General features: G+C 41.9%; 1 pseudogene; it reads right to left on the bottom strand.

The window, feature by feature from the left end:
- Window positions 1–2,158: 2,158 nt before the first annotated feature.
- Window positions 2,159–12,984, bottom strand: part of LOC115869812 — a 16,229-nt pseudogene continuing 5,403 nt past the window's right edge.

Here is a 12,984-nt window from a genome sequence, read left to right on the forward strand (position 1 = left end):
AAGTTGATACTGACTCACAGTGACCCTATAGGACAGGGTACAATCGCCCCTGTGCATTTCCAGGACTGGAACTCTACGGGAGTAGAAAAACCGTGTCTTTCTCTCACGGGCGACTGGTGTTTTCTAACTGGTGACCTTGCAGTTACAGCCCAACTCATTACCGTTATGCCATCAGGACTCACTAGAACCCTCAAACTGACCAATAAGACATTGTCAGGTACTAACCCTGGGACCCCACCTCTCGAGCTGTGTATAAGGCCTCTCCTACAACTTCAGGAATCCCAGTGGCATAGTGGTTCAACATTCAGCTGCGAACCAAATGGTTGGTGATCGAACCCACCAGCTACTTCAAGGGAGAAAAATGTGACAGCCTGCTTGGCAATGATTTACAACCTTGGAAATCCTATGTGCTTGTTGTGCACCACCTAGTTGGGTCTGACTCAGAGTGATCCAATGTCCAAGAGTGTTCTAGCCCATCGTGGCAGCCACTGTATCAATCCATTTCCTTGAAGACCTCCCTCTTTGTTGCTGCCCCTTTACATGACCAAACACTATGTCCTTCTCCAAGGACTGGTCTCTCCTGAAAACATGTCCAAAGTATGTGAGACAAAATCTCACCAGCCTTGCCTCTAAGAAACATTCTGGCTACATTTCTTCCATGATAAATGTATTTATTTCTTTGGCAGTCCATGGTACTTTTAATATTCTTTGCCAGCACCATCATTCAAAGGTATAGATTCTTCTCCAGTCTTTCTAATTCAATGTCCAACTTTCATAGGCATATGAGGTGATAGAAAATACCATGGCTTGGGTGAGGCACACCTTAGTCCTCAAAGTAACATCCTTGTTTTTCAACACTCTAAAGAGGTCTTGTGCAGCAGATTTGCCCAATACCATGTATTGTTGGAAATCCTATAGGACAGTTCTGTTCGGTCTTAAACAGTCACTATGAGTTGGAATTGACCTCACTTCACGGGAGTGGGCTTTTTGATACTTGCAATTCCAATCTGCTGCCTTATCCTTGGGTGCAACTCCATGTGACCCTGCAGCAAGCTGTATGGTACCTTCCTCTCTGAGACCTGGGAGAACTAAATTCTGTGAGAGTCTTACTTCATCAGGCCACATCTGACAGACCATCCAAGGCAAGGCATCCATTTTTACATCACATTCAACTCAGTATTTTGTTTTCTTAATTTCAGTTCCCCAGAAGTAGACCTGGGAACAAGGATTTGAATACAAGTGGCTTATATGGGAGCTTGTCCCAGGAAATAAGACAGGGAAGGAAAGGAAGTCATTGCAGAGACAGAGAGTAAGACATTTACACTAAGGGAAACTTGAGCTTACTCTCATTGTGGGGAATTCTAGTTGACAGAGTGGACCAGGTCACTTGGAGTCATCCCATTCAAGGGGTGGATGCTGTTTAGGGATTGTGTCAACTAGACACTCCTGGGTAATGGTAGAGGTGGAGCCCAAACTATCAATGGCATTGCAGTCTGTTGACACCTTTTTGGTGTTATAAGCCTTTTTGTATGAAACAGAGACCAAGGAGCATTGAAACCTCTTTGACTCTTTTTGACTCTTTGCCTTCTGCCAGAGCTGCATCTTAAATCTAGTTCCTTGATGCCAGGAGCCATCAGTGGACGACGACCGATGGTGGATTCATTTGGCCAACTTTAGACCTCTGCATCCACCAGCCTATGCCCTTCATTGTCTCTGCTTTGTCATCCTGCTTCCTGTTCATCAGATTCCATGAGTCAGGAGAAGCCTGACGAATTGGAATGGACTTACTTATTTTCACTACTCTGTAAGCCATTTCTTGGTGTAAATCTCATCCTTTTTCTTTTTATGGACATAGCACCAACCACATAATTTAACGCTCAGGCACCACATCTTAAACTTTCTACATCTCAACAATTTTTGTTATAACATCCTGAAGTTTGAGGTTACCAAAAGAGCTATGTTTGCCACTGTATGGATTCTTCTATAGTTCCTGCTTCCTTTTCAAGCAGGCCTTAAGGCCTGTGGCCTTTGGAGAGCATTTCTGAGCCTTAGAAATTTAATTTGGGTTATGACTCCTGGTTCTTTCTCCCTTCAGAAATAAGGTCCTTCCTCCTCCTCCTCCACCTCCTCCTCCTCTTCCTCCTCCCCCCCCCTCTTCCTCCTCCTCCTCCCTTTCTTCCAGAGCTGAGCTCCTTGTGCTCAATTCCAGTGCAGTTTGGTTGACTGAAGCTGCATGGTCCACATGCAACAACATATCTTTGTTTATTTTGGTAAGCAAATAAATTTATAGCCATGATTCCACAGATGTGGTGAGGAAAGCCAATGGCCATTCCTTAACAAAATACAAGGCTTTCCATCATGCGTAGTTTAAAGGTCTCTTTAAAAGTTGGATGTTCACAAAAAGATTAAACATTTTAAAGTTGGCAAGTCATTTAACACAAATGCTGAATTAGTTGCATTAACATGTCTTGTGACTGTTCAGGTTCAGCCTGAGAAGACTCAGCTCCTCCTCTTCTAGAATTAATCATTGACCGAAGGGCCAACTTCTCAACCTTGAGCCGGTTTAGCTGGTGGTGCAGTGCCACCTTCAGCCAAAGTCGTGTCTTTTCCTCTGCGTAGCTCCTGAAGCCGGCTCAGCACAGCCCCTTTAACGTTGGTGGCCCTCTGCCTAAATCTCTTTCTCTGTACAACACATACAAGCGTCACTGTTTTGGCTTCTCCAGAGAACCCAACCTAACACAGAGTGAGAAGATCCAAGTCTTCATCCACTAACTTGTGTCAGTCATCGACTGAAGGGTGCTCTTGTGTCTCCAACCTGGGAATGAGCAGAGAAGGCATCAGCAGCCCGAGAAATCCCTCTGGCAAGTCATCCCAGGCACTTGCAGTTGGAAGTTGAGCTGGTGCACACCCAAAAGCAAAAGCCAAGAGGCTATGGGCAGAGTCCGAACAGCAGTCATTCCAAGTATGTCCTTGATCACATTTGCCTTGAGCAGTGGCTATGTGTGTGACAGACACTGAGAATTCAAAGAGATTTGAGACAGTCTTTATATCTTTGGACAGCTCACGTCCTAGAGCGGGAGATTGGCAGATAAGCCAGGTGCTGTGAAAAATCAATCAAAGCAATCTACGATCATCTTTATTCTCCTCTTCTTCACTTCTGTGTTGACACTAGGTGCACATCCAGTGTCTCTACCTCTGATCACCCAGAGCAAGGTCAAAGCTCACAAATTGAAGGGCACTGTTTCAACCAGCCTACCAAGTCAGCCTAAGACCTCAGACGCCAGCGGCAAGCTTGGGAGCCTCCATGAAAACCTCACGTTTGACCTGCTGGCTACAAATTCAGGAGTTTCCTTTACTTCTTGGGATGTCAGCCCAAAGCTCAAGAGTCCCTGGGGCCCTCCAGTTCTGACCTAGTGGCTTCTACTACCGCTCTGGTTCAATAATGTATTAGGATGACACAGACTTTATGGAAGGTGCTATACTAACAATTGCACTTTTATTCATGCAAAAATGATACAACTGAAGAAACATGTAGAGCAAGGTCTTGGAGGACTCCCAACACAAAACTTCCATGTCACAAAAAGTGACACACTACCCTCCCAGGTCTTGATGTCCTTCACCAACCAGGGTGTCATGGAGCCTCTGTGTGTAGAGCTTTAATTGGTGGTGGTGGTGGGGGGGTTAGTGCCGTTGTCCTAATATGTAACTCAAACCCCTGGGCCCTGAAGCCAGTTGATATCATGAGATTGGGACTTTGTGGCATAGTACACCTCCAAACAACATGAGTCTCAAACCCTCATAAGCAAATTGTTTGAGTAAAATTACCACCATGCAGAGCATTGTGGTAGACAGTAGTCTGTCTTGCCAATAGTTGGTGTGTTGACGGTAGGAGAACAAAAGAAAGAGCACCCGATTCTACTACAAGAAGAGTAGCGTTCAGGAAGGGACATGTGAATTAGTGCTGGCCTTTAGGTTATGAATTGAGCTGCTAAACGAAGGTTGGCAGTTCCAAACCCCCAGCGATTCCAGTTGAGTTAGTCTCTGAAACCAACGGGGCAGTTCTACACTGTCCTTGAGGGTCGAGTCGGCATCAACTCGATGGCAGTGAGTTTAGTTTTGATTTGGAGATCAGGAGAAGTAGGATCTTGCCAGGCTGCTGGAGGCAGGTCGAGAGCTAAGGGAGGCAGAAAGAAACATCTGGATGAAAGAAACGGTGTCCAGCAAAGTTAACTGGAAGGAAATAGCCTGTTCTGGAAGTAATGGATATTCTTAATTAGAACTGAGAAAGCATGGCAGGGACAGGGTCCGATGGGAATTAACGTTGAGAGACATGTTGGAACTAGGTCACAAAGTCTTCTTTGTCAAGCTGTTGATATTATAGCCTGGGAATCGTATTTTTACAAATATGATACAAAGGTTTCCAAGAAAAAAAATAAGTAATTTCAGTTTGAATTGATCCAAAATTTGAATAAAAGAAACCAATTATACCTTACAAACCTGGCTGGACCAGAGGATGTACACTGGTGCAGATAGGAACTGGAAACACAGGGAATCCAGGACAGATGAACCACTCTGGACCAGTGGTGAGAGTGGTGATACCAGAGGGTGGAGGGAAGGTGGGGTAGAAAGGGGGAACTGATTACAAGGATCTACATATAACTTCCTCCCTGGTGGATGGACAACAGAAAAATGGGTGAAGGGTCAGACAGTGTAAGACATGACAAAATAATAATAATTTATAAATTATCAAGGGTTCATGAGGGAGGGATGAACGGGGAGGGAGGGGAAAAATGAGGAGCTGATACCAAGGGCTCAAGTGGAAAGCAAATGTTCTAAGAATGATGAGGGCAACAAATGTACAAATGTGCTTGACACAATGGATGTATGTATGGATTGTGATAAGAGTTGTACGAGCCCCAATAAAATGATTTAAATTAAAAAAAAGAAATCAATGGTGAAATATTTGCACTAAAAACAATATGGGCTCTAGATTATATACTGAGACTTATATGTATACATACTTCCTGTAAAAGAGATCTCCTGTTTAGAATAGAATTCAAATTGCTGGCTTGCCTTAAGGAGCCCTGGTGATACAGTGGGTTAAGCGTTGGGTTACTAACCACAAGGTTGGTTGTTCAAACTAACCAGCTTCCTCTGAGTAAGAAAGAAGAGGTTGTCTACTCCAGTAAAGATTTGTAGTCTTAGAATCTCTAAGGAGAAGTTCTACTCAGTCTTATAGGGTGGCTAAGGGTCTGATGGCAATGATGGCAATTTTTTTTGGAGTGGGTGTTGTAGTAGTTATGCATTGGGCTGCTAACTGCAAGTTCAGCAGTTCTAAACTACCAGCTGCTCCTCAGGAGAAAGATGAGGTTTTCTACTCCTATAAATGGTCACTGTCTCAGAAACTCACAGAGGCAGTTCTACCCTGTCCTAGGACTCTGAGCTGGTTATCAACTCAATGGCAGTGGGTTTTGGAGTTTCACTATGCCTAAATAAATACTAGGAATTCCTTTCTAAGAGTATGTTAGTTACCATAATAATTGAATACCATTTCCTTGTAAATATTATACCTCAAACTCCAGCCAGGAGACTTTCCACATTTGGGTGTTAACACTGGTTTTAAAATTCCTTTATTTTATTTATTAGATCATCGGGCCAAAGGTTATTAAACAGCCTTCTGAGAGCCAGGCAAATTGCCTCTGGAGGCCCCTGCCAGCATCTAGTATCTTTTTGCTCGATTTCAAAAGCAATCTGATGCTTTGTTGTGTGTGTGTGTTAGATATTTATCCTTAGAAATGTGTGTTGACAGCGACTTCATTTGCCACTCTCTTCAGTTGCGTTCATCTCATTCTATAACAAAAGGAAACAGCAGTGCTTTGTGGTTTACAGAAAAGGAATCACACAGAAGTCTGACTTTTCATCCATATGAAGGTGGTCTCCAATGCAGATGTGAAAGCAGCAGCCCCGAGCCCTAGTTACCCAAGAAAGGACCGTTTACTTTTCCAAACACTCGGCCCTCTTAGAATTGATGGCAGATTCCATTCCGTCTCATCTTCATATGAAATGCAATTGTCCGGACTCTGCTGATCGGTGCTGGGAATGAGATGATGGTATTTGTTTGAGTCCAAAGGTGGTGCTTTTCAGCCTCAGCTCCTTGTCTACCATTACACTGCATCTTAGTCCATTGAGCTTATTTTCAAGAGGATTCCATGGCCTTGGGTAAGGGTTGACAATGACGGAGGAGGGCTATTGCATTCCTTGCTTCTGTATTTAAGCAGACCAGCTGCTTTGTTTTCTTCCCTTTACCCCAGTAAGGATATATTAGTTATAAATAAATGTGATTCGCTTTCTGTTAAAGAGGGACTGTGAGATGGCCTTGGGCTTGACAATGTCAAGGCATGTGATAAATGACAAACACTGAGTGGAGAAAAATACATTCAGGAGGCCAGTGTGGTCCTTGATTGATAAAAATGGGTTACACCCTTTCCTTAGAGATTGGCTTGGGAAGATCAGGGGAACATGGAAAACAGGAGGGAGAGAGTTGCTTAGCCAAGCCTAGAAGGGACTTGACTAACAATTTCAGAAACATCTTCTATGGGCCAGTGTGGTAGCTACATAATGCCATGTCAACTTGATAAATAAGAATAGGGGTGGAGTCTGGCCTGTCCATAAGATCACAGCCTGATGATGCCTCCTTGTGGATGTGCCTTCTCATTAGGATTCTGCAAACTTCCTCTCTTCTCCCTGGAGGGGGGCCACATATGCTTTCTCTGCTTCATCTTCCTGTCGACAAGCCATATGGATTCACGCTGAAACCTGAGCGAACCATGCAGTGGAGACCTGAGAAGACAGTCGTGTGATACTTCCACTGCCATTGGATCCCCAAGACTTTTCACCCACCGACCTGTGATCTTCCTGCATTCTGTAACATTGCACATTGCTGTGTGAGTCTGAAGAGAGATTTATGGACTAGTATTGGACTTATGGGCTAATATCAGACGTATGGACTTGATCTGGACTGGACTGGGATGTTTTCTTGATACATAATTAATTACTCTTTGATATAAAGCTTATTCTTATTCATATATGTGTCTCTGAATCGGTTTCTCTAGTCAACCTGGACTAACACAGCCAGCCATTTCAAAGATGCTTGCTTTCATAACTTGTGTATTGAATCAGACCCTATCTTAAATGCCTGAGATCATTTTCACACAGGTGCCTGCATCGAGCTTGAGTTCCCACACAGCGGAGTATCTGGGAAAATGCATCATGAAGGACACTTTTACAATGAAGGCATGCGCGGTGTGCATAAGCCTCTGCCTTTTCACCATGCCATGCAGATATGTCAAAAGGGACCATGAAAACAGCATGTTGCCTCCCTAAAAACCATTCTCCCCTTTCCCAGGGCTCATAGAATCTACATTCCTAGCTCCCTCTGGGATTAGGAACTCTGATGTGCCTGAGTTCTCATCAATGCCACTTGATAATGTTCAGCTTCCAATCCTGTTTTTTTTTTTCAACCTCTCTTCCTGTTACCAGAATGCCAGGCTTGCTAGCAACCAATTTCGATCACGTAGGTGCTGCTATTGCTGTTGTTGTTAAATGACATCAAGTTGGTTCCAATTCATAGTGACCCTATGCACAAAGGAACAGAACACTGCCTCGTCCTGTGCTGTTCTCACAATGGTTCCTATGATAGAGCCCATTGTTGCAGCCACTGTGTCAATCCATCTTCTTGAGGACCTTCCTCTTCTTCACTGCCTGCCACTCCACTGTACCAAGCATGATGTCCTTCTTTCCCGACAAGTTCAAAGTATGTAAGTCTTGACATCCTTGCCTCTAAGGAGCATTCTGGCCCTACGTCTTCTAAGACAGACGGGTTTGTCCTCTTAGCAGTCTATGATACTTTCAATAATCTTTTCCCGAACCACAATTCCAATGTCATGATTTTTCTTTGGTCTTATTCATTGTCCAACTTTCACATGCATACTAGGCAATGGGAAATACCCTGGCTTGGGTCTGGGGCACCTTAGTTTTGATCTCTCAACTGTTGCTTCTATGAGCACTGATTGTGGATCCCAGCAAGATGAAATCCTTGACAACTTCAACCTTTGCTCCATTTAGCATGGTGGTCCCTATTGGTCGAGTGGTGAGGATTTTGCCTTTCTTGACATTGAGTTGTCATCCATACTGAAGGCTTCAGTCCTTGATCTTCATCAGCAAGTTCTCCTCACGTTCACCAAGCACAATTGTGTCATCTGCATGTCTCAGGTTGTTAGTAAGCCTCCCTCCAATCCGGATGCCACATCCTTCTTCATATAGTGCAGCTTCTCTGATGATTTGCTCAGCACACAGATGGAATCAGTATGGTGAGAGGATACAGCCTTGACACACACCTTTCCTGATTTCACCCATACAGTATTCGCTTATTCTGTCTGCACAAGGGCTGTTTTATCCATGTACAAGTTCTGCACAAGCACAATGGAGTGTTCTGGAATTCCCATTCTTCTCGAGGTTATCCATAGTTTGTCATGATCCACACAGTTGAATGCCTTCGTGTAGTCAATGAAACACAATGAATATCTTTCTGGCATTTTCTGCTCTGAGCCAAGATCCATCTGACATCAGTAATGACATCTCTTGTTCCATGTACTTGTTTGAATCCAGCCGGAACCCCTGGCAGCTCCCTCTCAATGCACTGCTGCAGTCATTGTTGGATGATCTTAAGCAAAATTGTATTGGCATGTGATATCAATGATATTGTTCTCTAGTTTGAGCATTCTTTTGGGTCACCTCTCTTTGGAAGGAATGCAAATATGGATCTCTCTCAAGCAGTTAGCCAAGTAGCTGTCTTTCAAATTTCCTGGCACAGACAAGTGAGTGCTTCCGGTGTTTCATCAGCTCATTGAAACATTTCAATTAGTATTCCATCAATATCTGGAGCTTTGTTTTTGGCAAACACTTTCAGTGCAGCATGAACTTCTTTCTTCAGCACCTGACTCTTGCTCATGTATAACCTCCTGACATGGTGCAATGTCAGTTAGTTCTTCTTGGTACAGTGACTCTGTGTATTCTTTGGATCTTCTTTTGATACTTCCTGCATTATTCAACATTTCATTCACAGAATCTTTCAAAATTTCAATATCTTAAGCATCAATTCACTCCTAGGATAAGGACACCCCTTCCTAGGAATGTGGCCCTGGAGTCCTGGGAGAGCTAAAGGAGGAAAAGGACCAATTGCTCAAGAGGGTTGGATCCTTCATATGGAACCAGGAGGCAACCTACAATTGGATTCATACAATTATTTAATCTTGTCTCTGCGAGGTGAGCTCTTTATGGGGACTTATTATTGTTGTTAGGTGCTAATGAGTTGTGGTCCCAATTCATAGGGACCTAATGTACAACAGAATGAAACATTGCCTGGAGCCCATTGTAGCAGCCACTGTGTCGGCCCATCTTGCCCTCTTCTTTTATAACTCTCTACCAAGCATGAACTCCTTTTTACAGGAACCGATTCCTCTTGATAACATATCCAAAGTGCTTTGTTGAGACATGATAGCATATCCAAAGTCTTCATTGAGACAAAAATCTCAACATCCTCTCTTGCCGTAAAGGTTTGTTTTGCCAAGACAAGTTTGTTCTTCTGGTAGAGGATGGCATATTCAATATTCTTTGCCAGCACCATAATTCAAACACATACATTCTTCTCCTTTTTAATTCATTGTCCAACTGTTGCATGCATATGAAGTGATTTAAAGTAGTATGGTTCTGGTCAGAGGGACCTTAGTCTTCAAAGTGACATCTTTGCTTTTTTGCACTATAAAGAGAGTTCTTTTGGAGCAGATTAGCCCAATGCAATACATCCTTATTTTGGAGACTTAAAGAGCATTCAAGAATCTTCCAATGCAGCGTAACATTAGGCAACCTCTTCCACAGTGTATAATCATGGGGCTGGAGGAACACTGTAGGGATACGTGATGACGAGCTTGATGCTGCAAGTGATGATTCGATTGACTCTCGTCTTCTCTTTGTGTACTCTTGCTAGATGAAGAATCATGGATATTCTAGATAATTTGGTCCTTATGATCATGCTACATGTCCACAATTAATAGAGTAGGAGAATACTCAGAAGTACATAACTAAATTTCAACTACTTGAGAAGGGACAAAAGTTGATGGAAGTTATCAAGAGGTATCTTCGTGTAATAGAAGAAATATAGACTGATAGACAATACCCTTGCTTGGGCCAGGGCAGCACAGCAAGATCATGCTTCCTGCCTTCCTGATGCTGTTCTTGTTCCTTAGAAATTCCTCTAATCCCACCTATGATACCACAGCCCGACTCTTTATTTTTTTCATGATTGATATCACAAAGATGGTTAGAGTCAAAGACAGAGTCACAACACACAATTGGAGTTGAATATGATAACATTTTTAAATGGATTTGTGATGGAAATTTCAAGTCATCTTAGGAATAGTTGGCATCTTATGAAGAATTTTATAAAAATTCCGTTTTGAGAGCCAGAATGATGGCATGATACTACATGTTTAAGTCTTCCTTCATAAGTGCTGATGTTGTTAATTGCTGTCAAGTTGGACCTGAACACATGACAACCCCAAGTGTTACAAAATAGAATTGCTCCATAGAGTTTTTGTGGCTGTAATCTTTATGGAAGCAGAGATTGCCAGGTCTTTCTACTGTTTCATATGTTTTAGCAAAGTTTTATAATTTTTTTAATCATAGGATTCTGTACTTTTAGTAAACAATATTTTGTTTTTTGTTGCTCATGTGTAAGTCATCTGCTTTTCAAGTGTTTATCCTCTGGGCTACTTTTGGGAATGAAAACTATTAATTTCTGTATATTTATCTTGTGTACAGCCACTTTGCAGGATTTGTCAACTTAAATAATTTCCAGGGGATTTTATTTTGTCTTTCTAAGAGTATAATAATATTATCCTGCAAATAACAATAACTTTATGTTTATTTCTATTGCAATGGTCAGAACTAAAGCAATGTTAACTATTGATGATTTTGATAAGAATGCTTGCTTTATATCTTATTTTAATGGAATGCTTCCATGGCCATATTTTGAAATATATCTTGGCTGTTGTTTGATGTGTTAAACTCAAACCAAGCACTGGCATCGAATCGATGCTAACTCATAAAAAAATCACTTTATGTTGATGATTTTCAATTTGTTGTTTAAAGAGTGGAGGAATAGAGTTCATTTAATAAAATGTCTTTCTCAACAACTTGGGGAATATGATATGGTTTTTCTGGATTGGTCTCCTCATTGGTTTGATCTTTTGTATAGTACCAAATTTTCTGGTATAGCTTCTTTCTTCCGTTTCTGTAAGAATACTATAAGGGATTTAATTACAATGGATTCTTTTTTAAATGAAGTAGTGGCTTCATTAAATTCATAACTCTCGATTGATTTTTGTACCCATATTCGTAAGTGAGATCAGTTTTTAGTTTTATTTTTCTTGGTATGTTTATCAGGCCTTTAGTAACTGTATTAAATTTTTTGAAAATGAATTTTGAATTCTATAATAATTTATTTAGTATTGAATCACTTATTGAATGCTTCAGAGAACTTACCAGTGAAATTCTCTGACCCAAGAACCTTTAATCTTAACATAACATTTTCATAGCTTTTCCCATTTCTTCTGTATCTATTATGAGGTTTTCTTCCTGAGTAAATTTCAATAACTTGTGGTGTGTGTGTGTGTGTGTGTGTGTGGTGAGAATACCCTCTATTTTATTAAAATTTAAACTTTCACACGAAACTCTATAAAACGTACTCATCTATGTTTTCCCTGATTGGATTTTCTATGCGTTTTTAAGCATTTAATATTTGGAGTATTGATCACTTCCTCTGTTTGCCTTAGCTCATTTATAATACATTTTATCTGATGTCTATGAACGTCACCGTAAAAGAAATCAGGATGAGTTTGGATACTCATTTTGACGGCTCGCCAAGGGGCAGACTAGTGCTCCTTCCTGGTAACTGCTGCTTTTTACTCTCAGTTTCTGTAACAGCCTGTTGCTATGTAGTTGATTCCCACTCCAAGCCACTCCGCAGGTTTCCAAGGCTCTAAATCGTCTGGAAGCCAACTGCCTTATCTTCCTTCCACATGGCAGAGCAGCTGATGAGCTCAAACCTCTGAGCCTTCAATTAGCCACTGGGTATTATACCACTGTTCAGTCTGATTTCCATTGAGCCCTTTCTGATTCATGGTCACCCTAGAAGTACATTCAAACTCAAAACCCAACTCACTGCCATCCCGTCAATGCCGCCTCATAGTGACTCTAGAGAACAGCGTAGAACTGGCCCTGTAGGTTTCTGAGACTGTAACTCTTTATGGAAGTAGAAAGCTCTGTCTTTCTCCTGAGGAGCACCAGGTGGTTTTGAACCTTTAACTTTACAGCTTGCAACCTAACTCATACATACTGTGCCACCAGGGCTTCTTATGAGTGCACTGCAAATCAAACTCACTAACATCGAGTCATTGCTGATTCACAAAAACCCCCTTTAGGATCCCGATACTGTGCCTGTTTCCTGGAGTAGAAAGTCCAGTCTTTCTCCCACAGAGCTGCTGGTAGTTTCCAACTGCCGACGATGCAGACTGAAGCCCAATGCATAACCTCTACACTACCTGTGCACTCGGGCTCCTTAAAAGACAGTAACGATCATTATTAAAGTGAAAAGATTCGAATCTGATTTTGGATGTGTAATATTCTAATAGTCAGAACTTACCAGAGAAGTGGGTGGTACTCCATTCCTATTTTTAAAATCATTTTATTGGGGGCTCATACAACTCTTACCACAATCCACACATACATCAGTTGTGTAAATCACATTTGTACATTTGTTGCTCACGTCAATCTCAAAATATTTGCTTTCTACTTGAGCCCTTGGTATCAGCTCCTCATTTTTCCCCTCCCTCCCTGTCTCCCATCCCTCATGAACCCTTGATAATT

The sequence above is a fragment of the Echinops telfairi genome, unplaced genomic scaffold, assembly GCF_000313985.2.
Source record: "Echinops telfairi isolate 266 unplaced genomic scaffold, ASM31398v2 ScPeMD7_53;HRSCAF=182, whole genome shotgun sequence".
Lineage (NCBI taxonomy): Eukaryota > Metazoa > Chordata > Mammalia > Afrosoricida > Tenrecidae > Echinops > Echinops telfairi.